We start from the raw sequence: 20,752 nt of genomic DNA on the forward strand, positions 1-20,752 counted from the left end.
ATTTTTGGTGATAAGAAAAGTAGCACAGAATGTGGGTGTAATGATCACAGCTTGACCAGAGGAAATGACGCCACTAAGAAGCACACAAGACAAAAGGATCTTTGTGCTAAAGAACATGACACATAATTGGAAAACAACACCAACGATAACCAAAATACGAGTACATGGTTACATACGTAGGTGTATAGGCATATATATGTATAAACCAACCAAAAAAAAAACAAAAACAACTGCCATCGAGTCAATCTGACTCGTAACGACCTTATCTGACTCGTAACGACCTTATAGGTAGGTACAAATGAGTATATATGTATGCACAGATAGAAGAATCTACATGTACATGCATGTACAGATATGTGTGCACACATATATAATCACAGAGGACACAGTTACAGATACTTCGCAGACATAGCCAAACACCTTGCGAGAATGGTTTTCTGGGTGTGAAGGCTTAGGACCGTAGTTTCGTGGGGCAAACTCAGTCCATTGGCATCAAAAAGTTCATGCTCTGCATCCCAGTGTGGTCAGTAGTACCTGGGGTCTTAAAAGCTTACAAACAGCCATCTAAGATACAACTATTGGTCTCTACAGGTTAGAAGCAAAACAGAAAAAAGGAAACCAAAGTCTCAGAGAAGAAACTAGTCTACAGAGCTAACAGCCCACACGAGTCACAGCCTCAACTACCCTGAAATCAGAACTAGATGGTGCCCAGCTACCACTACCAACCATTCTGATCAGGGCCACAATAGATGGACCCTGATAGAATGAGAGAAAAACATGGAACAGAACTCAAATGCTTCAAATACGAGACTTACTGTACCATTTGAGACTGGAAGACTCCCTGAGACTATCATTCTGAAATACTCTTTAAACCTTAAATGGAAACTATCTTCTGAGGTCACCTTTTGGAGAAAGAACATATTGGCACACAAAATAAAGTATATTATCACTAAGTAGGGCACTCCATTAAAAAACCATCTATATTAGACTAAAAGGTCAACACTTACTCTAAAGCAAAGCAGAAAACAAGGGGGCAGGGAAACCAGAGTACTGGAAACAGAACAGCCAGGACACAAAGAGAATGTTAATACATTGTAAAAAAAATGTAACTAATGTCATGGAATAATCTGTGTAGAAACTGTCAAATGGGAACCTAATTTGCTGTGTAAACTTGCACAGAAAACACACACACACAAAATTTTAAATAATAATAAGAAAGAGGTGGTTGGGAATCTATAATCGAAAAGTCAATGTTTTCAAAACATCTAAAAAGTTCTAGGATAAAGCTCTTAAGAACTTTTTTTTTCTTTTTTTCATTAACTTCAAAAGTTAAAACATCACTTCTAGTGTCACACAATCAGACCGGTACAATAATCCAGCAGGTATTTTAAAATGCATTATTTTCCTTCCAGTTGTATTTAAGAAACATTTGCTGAGTTCCTTCTTTCACCAGGCACTGGTCTAGGCTCTTGAGATTTAAAGATTCCTACCCATACCTGTGCCCAGGGAGTATCATCAATTGCTTGTGTGCAAGCTCGAGTTGAAGCTGAAGAAAATTAAAACAAGTCCACAAAAATAAAAGCAAGCACAAAGTGTATCCTTGAATATAAACCAAAAACCAAACTTACTACCATCAAGCGAATTCCAGCTCATAGTGACCCCAACAGGGTTTCCAGGGCTGTAAATACGGAAGGAGGCTGCCACATTTTTCTCCCACAAGCCACTGGTGGTTTCAAACCACTGGCCTTTCAGTTAGCAGTCGAGTCCTTTAACCACTGTGCCACCAGGACTCCTTATCCTTAAATATTACAACCTGAATTTAAAGACCATCTCAAGAATAGATTTGACGCACTGAACACTAGTGACCAAAGACCAGAAGAGCTGTGAAAGGACATCTTACATGAAAAAAAGTGAAAAGTCATTAAAAAGACAGGAAAGAAGGGAAAGACCAAAATGAATGTCAGAAGAGACTTTGAAATTTGCTCTTAAGTACAGAGTAGCTACAGTGAGTGGAAGAAATGATGAAGTAAAAGAGCTAAACGGAAGATTTTAAAGGGTGGCTCAATAAGGCAAAGCATTATGATGAAATGTGCAAAGAACTGGAGTTAGAAACCCAAAGGGAAGAATATAATTGGCATTTCTCAAGCTGAAAAACTGAAGAGAAAATTTTAAGCCTTGAGTTGTATTACTTTAGGATTCTATAGGCAAAAAACTCAATGATGCAGAAAGCATCAAAAGAAAATAGGAAAGATACACAGTCACTGACCAAAAATAACTGGTCTATGTTTGACCATTTCAAGAGGTCGCATGTGACCAAAAACCACAGGTTCTGAAGGAAGGGGTTCAAGCTGCCCTGAAGGCATCTGCAAAAAACATGGCTCCGAGAATTGATACAATACCAATCGGGACCCTTCAAAAACAGATGTAATACTGGAAATGCTTACTCATCTACGTCAAGAAATTTGGAAGACGGCTACCTGGCCAACCATCTGAAAGAGACTCATATTCATGCCTATTCCAAACATAGGCAATCAAATGGAATGTGTAAATTATCAAACAATATCATTAATATTACATGCTAGCAAAATTCTGCTCAATTAAAAAACGACTATAGCCATACATCAATAGGAAACTGTTAGAAGCTCAAGAAGGATTCAGTAAGAGGACACAGAGTGAGGGATATCATCACTGCTGTTAGATAAATCTTGGCCAAAAATAGAGAATAACAGAAAGATGTTTACTTGTGTTTTATCAACTATGCAAAGGCATTCAATTGTGTGGATCATAACAAATCATGGATAACATTATAAAAGATGGGAATTCCAGCACACTTCATTATGCTCATGTGAAACCTGTATATAAATCAAGAGGTAGTCATTTGAAGAGAAAAAGTAGGTCAAAGTTGGAAAAGGTATGTGGTGAGGTTGTATCCTGTCACCTACTTATAGTCGATCTATATGCTGAACAAATGTGCCAAGAAGCTAGAACATATGAAGAACATAGCATCAGGGTTAGATTAGACGTAGGCTCATTAACAACCTGCAATATGCAGATGACAAAATCTTGATTACCAAAAATGAACATGACTTGAAGCGCTTACTAATGAAGGTTACAGCCTTCTGTATGGATTACACCTCAACATGAAGAAAACAAAAATCCTCACAACTGAACTGAAAAACAACATCATGGTAAATGAAGAAGAAATTAAAGTTTTCAATGATTTCATTCTCCTTGAATGAACAATCAATGTCCATGAAAGAGTAGTTAAGAAATCAAAGAACATATTATACTAGGTAAATCTGCTACAAAAGATCTCTTTAAAGTTTTAAAAAGTAAAGATGTCACTATCATAAGAATGAATAAAATCCATTCGTCTTAGAAGAAATACAACCAGAATGCTCCCTAGAAGTGAGGATGGCCAGACTTCACCTTCCTTACTTTGAGCACATCATCAGGAAAGACTGATCACTAGAAAAGAACATCATGTTTGGTAAAGTAGCCCTAGCTACTTTTTTTTTTTTTGGTAAAGTAGAAAAAAAAAGTACAGGGTCAGCAAAATCAAGAGAAACCCTCAATGAGATGGGCTGACACAATAGCTGCAAAAATGGACTCAAACATCCCAATGATCAAGAAGATGGTGCAGGACTGGGCGACATTTTGTTCTGTTATATATAAGGTCACCATGAGTTGGAGTCAACATGATGACAACTAACAACAACAACAGCATCCCTGTTCAACAGCCAGAAGGAATAGCTCCGACGCTGGGAAACCAACAGACTTTTAAAATGCTCCTCAGCCCTGCCCCAACCTCTAAAAAAACACCTCTAGACACAAGAAAAATCCTAAAATTCCCTCCCTTCCCCCTCTTCTAAAATTTTAAAGTTTCCAAAATTAAAGAGGACATTGCCAAGAAACTGTCTACTCCTTCCCAACCCAAAACAACAGTAAATTTATAATCAAATAGTCTGGATATATCCCCAAGTTGCCATTTAATTTAGCTAAGTCTGTTAACTAATGTCCATAAAACAAAGGCACCAGCAGCTATCCTGCCTACTTAGCAGGATTGTTGCGAGGATCAAAGAAGGATCACTGTGAAAGCAACTGGCAATGTGCAAAGTCCTATACAAATGCAAATGACTGTGAAACACAGTTTAGATGGTAAAAAAAAAAAAGTCTTCAAGGCTTTTCCCAAGAAAAAAGGGCTGAATGTATCATCTAGCGTTAAGTTTAACTTCATCTGTTAAAATCAAGCGGTAGCATATAGTAATCTCCTACCAAGCCCTTTATCCTCCTGTCTTCAACTTTTGGAAGGAAATATGCTTTCCCACCCAAACTTAAGCCCCATAGTTTCCCTTACCCTTTCTTTTCTCTTCTTTCCTTTAAAACAGCTACAGGCCCTACTAAACCCAATGCGGTAGAGTCAACTCCAATTCATGGCAACCCCCCCGCCATGTGTTACAGAGTAGAACTTAGCTCCATAGGCTGTAATCTTTATGGAAGCTCTTGCATATAATGGACCTCTCTTCCACAGCACTGCTGGGTAGGTTCAAACTATCGGCCTTTCAGTTGGTAGCTGAACACAAACCATTTGCACCACCCAAGACCTGAGGCCCTACCAGAACAATATAAACGCCAAACATTAAAAGACAAGGCCCGTGTCAAAAACGTGTCACATGAGAGGTCATCCAAGGCATAACGATTGGTCTCTATTCACTTGGAGCAGACGAAGGAAACCCAGGAATTGGAGAAGGAACTGGACCATATGTCTAATGCCTCCACCTCCTTCACCATGAGACCAGAAGAACTGGATGGTGCCTGGCTACCATTACTGAATGTTTTGATCAAGGATTCAACAGATGGATCCTGATTAAAGGGGTGCGGAATATGGCAGAGAATTTAAAATTCTTATGGACTTCAGACTTCCTGGACCCACTGAGACTGGAAGAATCCCCAAATCTATTGACCTGAGATTATCTTTAAGCCTTGAACCAAAATGATCCCCTGAAGTCATCTTTAAACCTAACAACATCTTAGCTCAATTAGTAAGGAATGTTTGCCTTAAGCATTGAGCTCTGTTAAAGAACCATATATATGACATCAAACTGGCAACAGTAACTCTAAAGCATACGTGACAAGTTTAGAGGACAGTGAGTCTAAGTAAGTTAATGGTGGTGACATAATTTGGGAACAGATAGCGAGAATGATGGCACAATGTGAAGAATGTAATCAATGTCACTGAATTGCACATGCAAAAATTGTTGAAACGAACTCAAACAAAAAACTTGTAACAAAACTAGTTTCAACTGAAAACCACAATAGGTCATAAAAACAAATTTAACATAATTTTAAAGAAAAAGCATTGCATAGAGTTGAACACTGCTTCTAACTGGGCAAACTGGGGTAATATTAAGGTATAATAAGCAGTGCACAACTAGGCACCACATCCTGGGGAGTTATGACTCGTTCTAGGATTCTTCCTTCATCTTAGTCTGCCTTTGGTGTGATGTATGCAGATTGCAATGGTTTGGGCACTTGCTTGAGAATCCAGTGTCTTCCAACTATTCACAGCTTTATTAGCTCCAAAATTCAAAACTATAGTTGTGCCTATTTCTTTCATCTTAATCTCTAAAACTTACTGCCAAATCTGAAATCTGAAAGAAAACCCTAACCACAAACTCTAATCTACGTCCTCAATCCACAGCCCTCATCCACCCAAAACAATAAAAAGTATCCACCACCAATCCAGTGTACTCACCATCACATTTACCTATGAGCTCTCAATTCATTCTATACTTTGGCTTTTGTTAAGATTCATTCACTCAATGAGGAATTTCTCTTTGCTTGCTGATAGCCGTTGAGGATACAGGCTTGTGCAAAACTTGGTTCCTGCAGCGTGAAAGCAGATCATTTAAATAATTATACTACTAAGAGAGTAAGAGCTATGATATAAGCATAAAATGAGCTAGATACACAATTTAACAATAACTGACTCGGTGGGGGAAGAATGCTTCCTGAGGTAACACTTGAGCTGACCTTGAAGGGTAAGTAGGCATTTCTTGGACACATTATAAGTGGGTATAAATGTAGGGAAACAGTAAGCAAAGGGCACAAAATCAGGAAAGATAAATGTGTTATAGAGAACAGAGAGTACATCATCTGCCTGAAACACAGGGTGGGGAGTAGAGAAGATGGATCAAGAAAAATAGACTGCAGTCAAATAATGAATGATCAGTATGCTAAGCTCAGACATTTTTACTATATCCTGTAGGCAATGGAAAATATTAATTTTGTATTTCTGGAATAATACTTTGGCAGCATGTGACAGCAAGTGACAAGAATGAAAGGAAACTAGTTAAGAAGCTGCTCCAGTGATCTAAGTAAGAGAGCATCCAAATGAAGAGAGGCAACAAGGATACAACAGAAAAGATGGAGTAAGGAAATATTTACTGGGCAAAACAGACAGGACTTGATAACGAATTAGATTGCAGGAGTAATGGAGAGTGAAATTCTCAGGTTAAAGGTCAGATGCTAGTGCAATTAACATAAGAAGGAACTTCAGAAAAGGTAGAATATAGATAAAGGAAGCAATGACTTCATGTGAATGCATCTGGTCTAAAGTGGTTGTGGGACATCCAGGTGGTTGGAGATAAGTGTCTGGAAGAGTTTGGGTTTCCATGCTAAGATTTGGAACTACTTGGTCATTACAGTTAGATGAAACTCATTGCAAAACAAACAGTAACAAAAATGCTCACAATAAATCCCCAGGCAGAGAGTAAGGAACCTATGAAGGAAGCTGGGAAGGTCAGCATAAGAGGAAGAAAGCAAACCAAGGAAGTATGGCCAAGAGATAAGAGCCAAGCAAGGAAAAGTGGCCAACACAGGTAAGGGCAGATTGTTTCAGGTACCAATAAGGTTTAAAAAAGTTCCATGAGAAGACTGATGGTAACCTCAAAGAGCAAGTTTAGTGGACAGAAATGAATAAAGTCATGTGGCTGAGGAAAAAACATAGGGCAGAGCAAGAGGTAACAAGCGTAAATTACTCTTATCAATGAAGAAACGGCTAGAGAAGGGGTAAGTAATAATGACAAGAAGTACAGGGTTGAGGGAAAATGTAAATCTACAGGAGACATTTTGGTGGTTTTGTTTAGTTCAGGTTTTTGGTAGGAGAGACAAAGAGGGGAAAGGATGAAGACACAAAGAACGGAAAATGGATGGCATATTGTTCAGAAGAGATGGAAGCACAAAGATCCACAAAAAGAGAGTTTAACCTTGGACAGCAAGAGGGACACCTTTACACCAGAAGCCTAAGGGAATGGTAATTGGGAATATACATAAGCTTGGGAAGAAGGGTTTAAGGAAGCTAGAAAGATGGGAGTAGATCTGAAGCCCTGGTTTCCTTCCCAAATAACTTCAGTAAGTTTGGAGCACTGAAAGGAGTAGAAGAAAAAAATTAGCAGAAAAGGGGAAATTTTGTAGAAAATATAATCGATCTCCTAGAATATATTCGATGATAAATCTCTTAGTATTTGTGTCAACACATTATTCAAAACAAGTGTAGTTGAACAATCTTGAACACAAGAAGTCACTGATGTCTTAAACTATTCAAACTTGGGTTTGGGATTCCCTGAATAAACTATCTTCTAATATATTAATCAGATTTATAATGGAATGTTTATTAAATTAGACAGAAGAATTTAATCAAATAAGTGCCATTTTCAACACAGAGGCAGAAGACAAGTTAAGAAAAAACTCACGGAAAGTGAAGTCCTAAGATTTGGAGAGAGTTGTTTTACTTTCTTTTAATCATGAGTGTGTGCCAAGGGCTTGGCTAAATTTGTTTTGCTAGATACAGTAACTGTAACTGTAATTCCTATTTTCAAACTGTGAAACCTGTGTCTCCATAAAATGCCAGTTTAAAAGACAAGATTATGAAGACCACCATCACCACCAGAGCCCCATAAGAACATGTGAAAGGTTATGAAACAAAGCTCCTTTTATAGAGTTGAATCCTTTCCAGGGAGGGCCTTTAAGACATTCTGACAGTGCACACAAATACTATCTCTGGAACAAAACCAAAGAGGCACAGCTGCAAGACATCTTCCACTGAAGTTGTAACTGACTCAATAGCAGCTCTTCCTTTGAGCAAAAGAGTCTATAAAAGACAGAAGCAGAGCTATTTTCTCCTAATAACTGCTTAGTGGAGCCACTTTCTCCTTATCCAAATTGTAGCTTTATTACAAAGCTAAAATGGACAGCATGGCTAGTACAACTTTATAATAAATCTGTAAAACAAAATATAAATAAAACTTCAAAAAAAAACCTATATATAGTTTTAATTCAGAAAAATTAACAACTGAACCAAAACTATCCTAAAATAATGGGGATACATATTTTTTTAATTACAATCCATCATAAACAGGAAATTTGGATTTGCACTAGCAGACTTTTTTTTAAACCTCTAGTCGGAATCAACTCAATGGCAGCGGGTTTGGTTTTTAAGAAATAACAGTGATCAAAACCTTTAGGTAGTTAGCATTAGTAGTCAGGATACGGAATTAACTTGAACTTTAATTATTTGTATAAACTTATGATATCTGGATATTTATGATGGCTAGGAATAAAAAAAAAAAGACATTTGAAATCAATCAGGAAAAACTCAAATCCAGGTAACCAAATCAATGCTTTATTTTGTGATGTTTTCCCTACTGTAGTTCTATGTTTCTACAGCAACACTAACAAATACATCTATAGCAGCCAAGATGAAAACCAATAACCATTTCTCTAGTTTATTTCTATTATGGCTTCCAACATAAAATCAGCCTTCCTAAGCTTCAATCCAGATACTTCAAAATGTAAGGCTTAAATATGTAATAGTTGCATTTAACCACGAGTGTCAAAAATACTCAAATTCTTCATAAGGGAAGTTAATGCCAGAAAAGGTATAATCCTGTTACTTCTTTGACAATAATTCATTCTGAACAACAAAAAATACAATAGAGAAAAAGAAATCGAAGTAATTACTTACAAATGACTTACTTGGAAAACTATCTCAATTTTAGAAAAATTAAATACTGAAAACTTTTGCCAAAAAGTAAAGAATTCAATATTCTAAAGCCAACAGATAAGTGAACTTCTCTGCATAAGCTCCAGACATGCTTTCAAAACCATTTTCATTGGTGCTATTGTAGTGAAGAAATACTTTATTGATAGTAATTACCAAAAAACAAACAAACCCGTTGCCATAGAGTCAAGACTGACTCATACTGACCCTACACAGGACACAGCAAAACTGTCCCATAGGTTTTCCGAGGAGCAGCTGGTGGATTCGAACTGCTGACCTTTTGGTTAGCAGCCGTGGCTCCAAAAGGTCTGCCTATTTTGTCAGAAAGCTCTCCACTGAATGGTTTACATTCTTATTTATGTCTCAAAAAATCTCCACATGGGAATTGTTATGAAGTTCATTTTATATGCAAAAAGAAATGAGGCTCAGAGAAATTAACTTCCCTTAATAAGTGTGGAATGCAAAACAGTATAGTATTTACTCATCAGTCATAGAATCGGACAAACCTGAATCTGAACGCTGGCTTCCCCATAACAGCTACATATGAGGTAAATACCTGATTTGAATCCAATTCTGTTTCATATGAAATCTGTTCTTGGCATTACACCATGATGACAACCTCCCAGTTACATCTTATGGAACTCCAGCAAGCAGCCTTTGCATAAACAGACTTGCATACCCATGGCTAGATATACCATGCCTTACCTTTCTTCGAAGCGCTTAGGACTATTTGGGGAAGCCAGAGAAATTCAAATGAAAAGCTGTCCCTATAAATCTGTGAGTTTACTGTAAATTCAAATATAAAAAAAAAAGAGTATGTCTACAAGCACTACAAATACATATACCAGATTTCCCAAACAGCTCTGATTTCAAATACTCTCCTTAATTAAACTCACACACTCCAAAACATGCTTTTCTTTTTTTAATTGAGAAAACATAATCACCAGATTTAGGCATTTGGTACCAAGAAATTACCACAGGCTAGAGTGTGAATAGATGAAACTTGAGAGGAATCCTGAAAGACAGGCTAGGTTCCCACTGGTGGGAAAGGGAGAAAGGGACATTCAAGAGAGGTGGGGAATAATCTTTGGCCAGGGTGAAGAAGCAAGAATACACAAGATATTCTGTGAGATCTAGGGGAGCAGGAGGTGCGGGGGCGGGGGGCGCAATGTACTGACCACTGTCACCAGATCAGAATTACATAAAAAGGTAAGTTGAAATATCATAGCTAGAAAGATCGCCAAAAGTGTTGAAGGCCCGACTAATAAGGACTTTGGGATAAAGTGTGTAGATTTATGAGCTCCCCTAAATTTTTTTTTATAACAGTTTTACTGAGATATAATTCACACATCATACTATTCATCCATTTTAAGTATACAATTCAATGGTTTTTGGTATAGCTCTAGAGTTGTGCCCATCACCAGAAATAATTTTAGAATATTTTCATCATCCCAAAAAGAAACCGCAGGATGCTTCCTTATTCATTCTATGAGGCCAGTATTACCCTGATACCAAAGCCAATGACAGACATTACAAGAAAACAACAGATCAATATCCCTTACAGATACAGGTGTAAAAATCCTCAACAAAATATTAGCAATCGAAACCAGAAGCATACTAAAAGGATTACACACCATGACCAAGTGGGATTTACTCCAGGAATGCAAGTGGGTTCTAACATAAGAAAATCAATTAATGTAATAAATCATATTAATACAACAAAGGAAAGAAAAAAAGCAAACACATGATCATCCAAATGATACAAAAAAAGGGATTTAACAAAATCCAACACCCTTTCATGATAAAACACTCAGAAAAACACCCACTGCTGTTGAGATGATTCTGACTAGTAGTGACCCTGCAGGACAGAGTAAAACAGCCCCATAGAGTTTCTAAGACTGTAATCTTTATGACAAACAAAAGAATGAATGTTGACACCTACTTCTTACCATATACAAAAATATTATTTCAAAATGGGTCAAAGACCTAAATATAAAAGCTAAAACCATAAAACTTTTAGAAGAAAACATAGGGGTAAATCTTCATGACCTCAGATTTAGCAATACATTCTTAGATATAACACCAAAAGCTGACTGCCACATCTTTCTCCTAAGGAGTGGCTGGTAGGTTCAAACTGCCAGCCTTTCAGTTAGCAGCTAAGCAGTTTAACCACTGCACCACCAGGGCTCCTAAAATACTTAGAACACTAGGAATAGAAAAAAACTTCACCAACATGATAAAAAGCAGCTTAAAAAAAACCTACAACTAACATCATACTTAATGAGGAAAGACTAAAAGTTTTCCCCCTGAGATCAAGAACAAGACAAGGATATCTGCTTTTGCAACTTCTACTCAACACTGTACTGGCAGTTCAAGCCTGGACAACTGGGCAAGAAAAAAAAATAAAAGGCAACTGAATAGAAAAGAAAGAAATAAAACCATCTCTATTTACAAATAACATAATCTTATATATAGAAAATCCTAAAAAACTCATATACACACACACCAAAAAAACCTATTAGAACAAATAAGTTAGTGCAGCAAAATTGCAGATCAATGTTAAAAAAAAAAAATCGGTTGTATTTCTATACACTAGCAATAATCAATCCAAAAAGGAATCAACTCAATTTACAATAACATCAAAAAGAATACTTAGAAATAAATTTAACCATGGAAATGCAAAACTTGTACACTGAGAAGTGCAAAACATTATTGAAAAAAAAATTAAAGAAGACCTCAATAAATAGGAAGACATACCATGTCCATGGATTGGAAGACAATATCTTTAAGATGCCAACACTATCCAAAGTGATCTACAGAATCAATGTAATCCCTATTAAAATTCCAACTACCTTTTTTGCAGACGTAGACAATTTCAAAATTTACAACAAAGCAAGGGTAATCAAAACAGTGTAACTGACATAAGGATAGACACACAGATCAATGGACTAGAACTGAGAGGCCAGAAATACATCCAGACATCTATGGTCAATTGACTTCAACAAGGGTGCCAAGTCCATTGAATGGGAAAAGAACAGACTCTTCAACAAACAGTACTGGGACAACTCGATATGACAAACAAAAGAATGAATGCTGACACCTACTTCTTACCATATACAAAAATATTATTTCAAAATGGATCAAAGACCTAAATATAAAAGCTAAAACCATAAAACTTTTAGAAGAAAACATAGGGGTAAATCTTTATGACCTCAGATTTAGCAATACATTCTTAGATATAACACCAAAAGCATGAGCAACAAAAGAAACAGATTGAACTTTATCAATATTTAACTTTTACATATCAAACGATATTGTCAAGAAAGTAAAAAAAAAAAAAAAAAAAAAAACCCAGAAAATGGGAGAAAAGATTTGGAAGAGAGAAGGCTTTAGTATCTACAGTATATAAAGAATTCTTACAACTCAAAAACAAAATGAAAAACTACCCAATTAAAAAAAGGGCAAAATACTTGAATAGATATTTCTCTAAAGAGGACATACAAACGGCCAATAAATACATGAAAAGATGCAAATCATTAGTCATTAGGAAAATGCAAATCAAAACCACAATGAAATACCACTTCAAGACCACTGAAGAAAAAAACCAAACTTGTTGCCAAGTCGATTCCAACTCATAGTGACCCCACAGGACAGGGAAGAACTTTCCCATATGGTTTCCAAGGAGCACCTGGTGGATTTGAACTGCCGACCTTTTAGTCAGCAGCCATAGCTCTTAACCACTATGCCACTACAATAACTATAATCAAAAGAAGAGAAAATAACAAGTGTTAGAGAGGATGTAGAAGAATTGGAACCTTCATACATTGCTGGTGAAAATGTGCAGAATAGCTTAGCAATTCCTCAAAAAGTTAAACACAATTACGATATGACCCACCAATTCCACTTCTAGGTATATATTCAAGAGAAATGAAAACTATGTTCACACAAAAACTTGTACACTGATGTTATCAGCAGTATTATTAGTAATAGCCCAAAAGTGGAAACAACACAGGTGCATCCACTGAAGAATGAATAAACAAAATTGGTATAGCCATACGATCAAATAGTATTCAGCCATAGAAAGGAAAGAAAAACTGATTCATGCTATATACCACATGAATGAACCTTGAAACATCATCCCAAGTGAAGGAAGCCAGATACAAAAGGTCACATATTGCATGATTCCATTTATATGAAATGTCCAGGATAGACAAATCCATAAAGAGAAAGTAGAATAATGGCTGCCAGGGACCGGGGGAAGTGAGGAGTGGGAAATGACTACCATGGGTATGAGGTTTCTCCTTGGAGTAATCAAAATATTCTGAAATTAGGTAGTGGCGATAGTTGTACAGCATATGGAATATAATAAAAAAATGAATTGTGCACTTTAAAATAGTTAAAATGGTGAATTTTATGTTATGTGAATTTTATCTGATTTAAAAAAAAGACACCTGGTACCCTTCAGCTATCATCCTCCAAAATGGGAGTTTAACGGATAGAGAAAAATCGAAGACAAAGGAAGTACAACTAAATGAGTAGCAAAGTTAACAAAACAGGAGGAGTAGGCTTGAGGCATGTTAGTAAGTTCAGTTTAGATTGGGTAACAATGAAACAAAGAACTATGACTAATAAGTTAACAGTGGAGAGAAAATGAAATCATTAAAAAAAAAAAATTTAATCCAAAGAAAGACAGGTAAAGATGAAAAAATGAAACAAAGATGGCACAAATAGAAAAGAAATGCAAGGTGGTACCCAACCAATAATTAGATTAAATGTAAATGATCTAAACACACCAATTAGAAGGCACGGATTGTGGGATTGTATTTAAAAAAAAGGCATAACCAAATTCTATGCTGTGTATAAGAAACCTACTTTAAACACAAAGACTGAGGATTATAAGAAATTGCATGAAGAAGTAAATTGTGATGTACACAATCAACTGTGATGATTAAGCAGAGTTGTCCTGGACAGCAGAAATGAGGTGCTCTGAAGATCTAACAAAGAACTCTATACAAAAGTTCAAAGAACTCATAATATTACAAGTAAGTGTAGTATTACACTATGCTTAGGGCATAATTCAACAGCTTCAAGGTGCTTACAAACTAATTGATTATACAAGTAAATTTTAGTTAACAACACAGTTCAAGTTTATGTCCATGACTTGGAACCACCAGTGACCTAAAAAACGTCAGTTTTGTGGCTGTGGTACTCCTTTCCTCCTGTCTCCACTAATCTACCCTTCCATGGCTTTGTCCTCTTCCACAGACACGCAAAACATGATGGAAATCTCACTGGGAAGGAAAAAGAAAACTTAAGACATCTGGTGGTACACTAAGAATATGTTTATAGTGGCTTTTATGGTTCACAAAGCCTTCACTCTTGCCCAATTGCATTCTTAAGTTAACAAATTAAAAGCTAAGAGACTTTCGGCATGTTTAAATAATGTTTATAAAGTAGAAAGCTTTCATTATTGGGTATCCATATTTTATTTTGCTTGCCTTCATAAACCTAACCCCATAAAAATTTTAGTCCTTGTCTCCAAAAACGCATACACACTTTAAAACACAATGTCCACTGTTATTTGAACTTCATCACATATGCACGTCTTTCTACCAGTTTTTAAGGTTCGAAATTATGGTCAAAAATTCTCAGTGAACATTTTGAGGTGTTCTGCCAATCACTGGGTAAGGTGGAAACAATAAGAAAGTCCACATATGCTTAACGTGTTACCTTTGCTTTATTACTCCTAAGAAAGAGATAGTCTCTGCAAAAGAAAGGCATAAAGGATATTTTTTCAAGCTTTTATGTTGACAAGACTGTGAAAAGTTCACGTCCATGGTTATAATCTGTTTTTCTTGGATCTAAACATACACCCACCCATTGGCTTCAAAAAAAGTGCCTGAACAGAAATCCTAGGAGACTGATGCTTCCTGAAAGTTTCCACTGGAGAAAAAAAAGGGGGGGTATTCTTTCTATGAAGGAGCAGCCAATAGCAAACAACACAAACGTTCCTTTTAATTAAAACCAATTTGTAAAAATCTATTCTTACACAAAAGATATATCCAATCATCCAACAAATATTTCTTAAGCAACTATTAAGAGGGTGATTTACAATAGGACTTTCTCTCTCTTATGCTTGATGTACAGTAAGATTCCATTAATCATTAAGCAAAATGATTCAGTAAGAAAAATTCATTTCTCCACAGTTTTGGAAGGCAATTGTGCAGACCCCAGCTCGCCTTTACTATTTAACTCCTGCTGCCTCTCCAAGTGAGTTCCCACAGCCTAATACTGTGGGGGAATACTGGCATATAGTAATAGGTGGTCAAAGAAATATCTGAAGATCAGATTTAACTCATAAAGTAGCATACAGCTACAAACCTAATCCCAGTAAAACAAAAAAAAATAACTACATACAGGTATTACTCCTTATCCTTTCCTCTCTCTCCACGCAGGCTCACTTGGTTGTCCTTTCTCCATATGTATTTGCATTGCTGAAAAAACCATATTGAATTCTTAGTTAACAGCTTGTCTCACTCCAAACTCAGTAGTTCAGTCTTCTTACCCATCTTTCTATCCCCAGTCTGGCACACAGTAAGACTGGGAACAAATCTGTTTCATAATAAAGAGCAACAAATACCAAAAACTAACTCCTCAAATCAGTATTCCCAAGCCTCAGATGATTATTCTGTAATAAACATTGTTACAATTGGTAACAATGAAATCTACTATTACAATTAAGTAAATACTTGAACTTAGTCATCTTTCTTCGGTTGTATGTCGGGTTGCTATGAGTCAGAACTGACCCCAAAGCACTTAACAACAACAGTCATCTTTAAAATAAACACCCCAAGAGAAGGACAATTCGTACCACCGGATCTTGCTGCACAGAGAGAAATACAAGACTGCCACCGGAGTTGTGTCACCTAGCAGCTATGACTAGAAACCAACCAAAAACCTACTGCCGTCGAGTCTATTTTGATTCCTAGTGATCCTACAGGGCAGAATAGAACTGCCCTAAAAGGTTCCCAAGGCTGTAAATCTTTATGGAAGCCAATGCCACAACTTTCTCCCAGGGAGCACCTGGTGGATTCAAACTGCCAACCTTATGGTTAGCAGCGGAGCACTTTAACCACTATCATGGATTGAACTGTGTCCCCCCCAAAATGTGTGTCAACTTGGTTAGGATATGATCTCCCAGCACTGTGTGTTGTCCTCTATTTTGTGATTATAACTTTATGTTAAAGAGGATTAGGGTGGGATTCTAACATCCCTACTAAGGTCACATCCCTGATCCAATGTAAAGGAAGTTTCCCTGGGGTGTGGCCTGCACCACCTTTTATAAGACACAAAAGGAAAGGGCGGGGGGGGGGGCGCTAATAGCAGCAAGAAAGCAACACCCAGAGCAGAGCACATCCTTTGGACCCGGGGTTCCTGCTCAGAGAAGCTCCTACTCCAGGGGAAGACTGCTAAGAAGGACCTTCCTCCAGAGCCAAGAGAGAGAAAGCCTTCCCCTGAAGCCTACATCTTGATATTTGGACTTCTAGCCTACTTTACTGTGAGGAAATAAATTTCTCTTTGTTAAAGCCATCCACTTGTGGTATTTGTTATAACAACAGCACTAGATGACCACTGTGCCACCACGGTTACTGATGACTAGAAGAAATACAAAAGGAGGCTTTCCTTAGGCAGGCTTCTCTAACTGACAGTAAAAACCATCAGAACAGCTACCCAGGGAAATTAGATAATTCTTCCAAAAACCTGGCATTTAATCTTTTCTACAACACAAATATTTGTAATCATGTGACTTCTTAAAAAATAATAATAAAAATTGTAAAGCCTTCCAGTGGCTTCATGGGGCCTACAAAGAGAAGACCAACTCCTCAGTATAACCTCCTGGGTTCAGCACTGGCTGGCTTCAATTCAGCTTTGCAGCCTCATCATATGCTCCCCATTCCCACCCCTCCTACACCCTGAACTCCAGCCACACCAGTCTCCTCAACATGAAATGAATCTGCATGCTTCTGCAACTCGTTAATGCTGACCTCTTGTCTAGACTGTCCACTTTTCACGTCTGCACCTGAACAAAAACACAATCCAAGCTTTCAGGTAAAAAGGTTTAAAAATAAGCAGTACCATGTCCAAACATAACAATAGCTCTTTTACTGATTTTTTTTAAGTCATGGGACACCCAGAATGAAAGTGTGGGGGAGCCCAATAAAGTTACTAGTCAGTTTATGGTGCACACATGTGCACACAACCACATCACAAGGCTGTCAAAGAGAAATCTGGTAGACAGCAAGTCAAACCAGCAGGAAGTCTCTTCTAGTCCAGCAATGTCCACAATGCAAAGTAAGCAGGATGCCGAGAAAGTGAAAGTCAGCCCACCATGGGCTAAAAGTAATGCTGCCTCCTCCCTGAGATATAACTTGAAGTATGAACGAAATACTCTCAGCAAACATAACCAGGGGCGGTAAGATCTGATCAAGAATCATACTCTAAGAAAGTCATTACTCTTTTACCTAATCATTCACCCCGTGAACCACACAACTGCTGACCTATGTTTTATACATATACATACATATATACACACGCATGCATACACACACACACACACATATATATGAAAACCCTGGTGGCGTAGTGGTTAAGCACTACAGCTGCTAACCAAAGGGTCAGCAGTTCAAATACACCAGGCGCTCCCTGGAAACTCTATGGGGCAATTCAACTCTGTCCTATAGGGTCGCTATGAGTTGGAATCAACTCAACAGCACTGGGTTTGGTTTTTGGGTTTTTATATATATAATATATATATACATATAAATAAATATATATGTGTGTGTGTATATATATATATATATATATACTGTGCAACAGGACAAGATGGGGCAGAGTATTGTCCGAGGAGAAACCTGAAACATGCAGCTGACCGCTAACATATGGGCTAGAGAGTGACAGAACCAGAGGAATGAACATCACCTGCCGACTGTGTTCTATAAGACAAGGACATTGATCGCTTCTAGATGCAGCAGGTCAACAAGACGTTGTGTGGATGCCCTTGGTGACGGAAGGGCTGTTATCTGCAGTTGTACCTATAAAAGCTGAATTATGAGAGACAAGGATTTGTAACTATATACACTGAAAGTATACACTCACATTTATGTATAGAAATATGTGTGTACATACATATATATCAGACAAAAGAGATGAACTGTAGCACTCAGAGCAATCGACTTTGCTGCCATACCTAACTTCCCGTCTTTCATAATCTCCCTGATCCCTTACTTCCACCACAGTCGATCTCAGTCTAACGATTCTGATTAATTCTATTCAATTTGGGATCAGCCATATTTGGAACTATCTTATATCCTCTTCTTTCCTAGTCCTTTCTTATCTTCTCCCATTATCCCCTGTAACTCCAGGTTAACCAGACTAGAAGATCTAAATTCAATAATTGCTGAATGAACCAACAAAACAGCACAGATACAACTAGGTAAAGAAATTTGTTTTGGCTGTCTTATTGCTTAAATATCAAAAATAAATATTCTTCTCATTTGATTCCATTGCAATAAGAACTGGGTCTTTGGCACTTTTCCTCTTCTGTGGAAAGGGACTGGCCCCGGTAGCCACCAACCTCTTGACCAGGGGTCCTCCCACTTAGACTTCTACTTACATAGGAATATCCATAAAAAGAAAGAGTTTATTTCTGCCATGGAGTTTACTGTAACAGGATCTGCCCTGTACCAATTGTATATTTATCTTCTAAAAGAAACAGATGGACTGGCAGGACACAGGGCTTGGGATCATTATATAAAAAAGCCCAGCTGCTAGTTAGACATATACAAACACTGTATCCCCTCTGTACCTCTGCCCCAGATGACAGGAGTCAGGCCACAGGAGAATCACCTCTTGTTAGAAATCAGTGAGCCAGCTCTCCAGGGCTTATATGTGATCAGATCTTTACTTCTTTGAATGGCTGCTGGACGGTTATAAAGTAGACTTGTTATGCTTTTATGATCCTGGACAACATCCAAAATGATTAGCCTATTCCTTTCTGACACATGTATCTACAGGCAATAAATGTATATATACTTCCTTTTAATTCTGGGCTTTCCAGTGAGTCCCTCTAATGAATGAATGTCTATGGATTAACTTCTCCAGAATTAAGTTCTACCACCTTAAGAATTTATGAAGACGCCTATGGCCTATTTTGACAAGGAGGGAGAATAAGGTTTAAAAAGATAACATGTTACTTTAACCTATCTTTAATTCACAGATAAAAGACCAAAGTGCTCAGCCAAAATGTTAACAGTGGTTATTTCTGAATGTGAGCAATGGGAAATTCTGCTTTGCTTGCATTTTTCTGTGTTACCAAGTTTTCTGCACTGAACATGTGTTGTTTTTGCGATTAAGGGAAAAAATTGTAAATGGGTTACTTTAAAAAAAAACCCAGTGCCGTTACTTAGACAATTAAAAAAAAAAAAAAAAGTGGGCCTTTCTCCCCTTATTTCTGTACTCCTGCTTAGCAGTCTGAAGGCGGTACAAAACAGGATGACTCTATCCCGCAGAGTTATAATATACTAGTACTGTGCCATGTGGTATGGATTTACCTAACACAGAGTTGCATTCATACTACTCCTCTTTGAGCTTGGCACTATATACAAGAAATCACTGGACTCTTTTTTTTTTTCTAGGCAGCACATGCTTTAAGGCGCTGTTACATCAGAATCCTTTTTGAAAGTTAGATTTTAACTGGATTAAAAGGAATGAAAGGAATTTCCTGGATTTTATCAGGGAAATTTCCCAACAGATTTTTGCCCTCACTACTTCTTATTATCAGGATTAGAGTTCTTAGCAAGTTAGACTGTATACTTGCCACTTAAAATGCTATTAAGAACACGTTAATTAAGAGACCTTTAAAAAGCATTACACATCAGCAAAAGGCTTAGAGTTCCTGCTCAGAAGACGCTGTTTGAACAGTTTCCTATGAAGCGAGTCAAAAAGCTGCAAACATCTGAGGTCACTTCTAAGTGACCTCATGAAGCAACAATCAGGGAACACATACGAATATTAGGTAGAGAAAGGGCCTTTCTTTGTTGTATCATAGGACAAGTGTGACTGTCAGCTTATCACTACAACTTCATTAAAATACCAAGCCACAATTTACACACACACACACACAATTTAACTCAGCACAAAGAAGACAGAGACATATTTTTCAGAATTGTGAAATGGCATCTGCAGAATGTCTCAAAGGGGTGACAAAGGCACTTCTTTAGCCCTAACAAAGAGAACAATGTTTCCACTAGGATACTACAGGACTATTACATTTCAGAGGAGGGCAAGGCAGGAAAAATTAACACAAAACAGAACTAAACGTGTAGAATGATGGTCTGTAGCGAAGAATTAAAAGAAACTATTGAGAACACAAGTTTCACTCATTAGAACATATAAAAGTAAAAGAGTGCTTAATGTTTTAAATACTGAACAATTTCAAACATTAAATTTGCAAAGAAAAAAGTAACAAAATTCAAAACATAAAATTACTTCTCAACAAAACTAAATTTTTGAGATTCATGAATGTTGCACTTTTATAATTTATGTTGTTTAAAGATACTTTATAAGTAAACTACGCAGTGCCATAAAAACAATGATTGAAAGTCAAGAACTTTTCGTCTGAAGAACGCATTT

General features: G+C 37.2%; 1 protein-coding gene across 12 annotated transcripts in view; it reads right to left on the reverse strand.

Annotated features, from left to right (window-relative positions):
• The window catches only part of EPB41L2 (erythrocyte membrane protein band 4.1 like 2), a 276,802-nt gene that overhangs the window by 176,854 nt on the left and 79,196 nt on the right, over nucleotides 1-20,752 (reverse strand). For 2 of the 12 annotated variants that reach the window (XM_049900708.1, XM_049900699.1), the window contains exon 2: nucleotides 5,756-5,886. The exons of the other annotated variants lie outside the window; for them this stretch is intronic. The gene's annotated coding sequence lies outside the window, so the exon portion shown is untranslated. The remainder of the gene's footprint in view (nucleotides 1-5,755; nucleotides 5,887-20,752) is intronic. 12 annotated transcript variants of the gene reach the window in all.

This window comes from Elephas maximus, chromosome 1, assembly GCF_024166365.1.
Source record: "Elephas maximus indicus isolate mEleMax1 chromosome 1, mEleMax1 primary haplotype, whole genome shotgun sequence".
Classification (NCBI taxonomy): Eukaryota; Metazoa; Chordata; class Mammalia; order Proboscidea; family Elephantidae; genus Elephas; species Elephas maximus.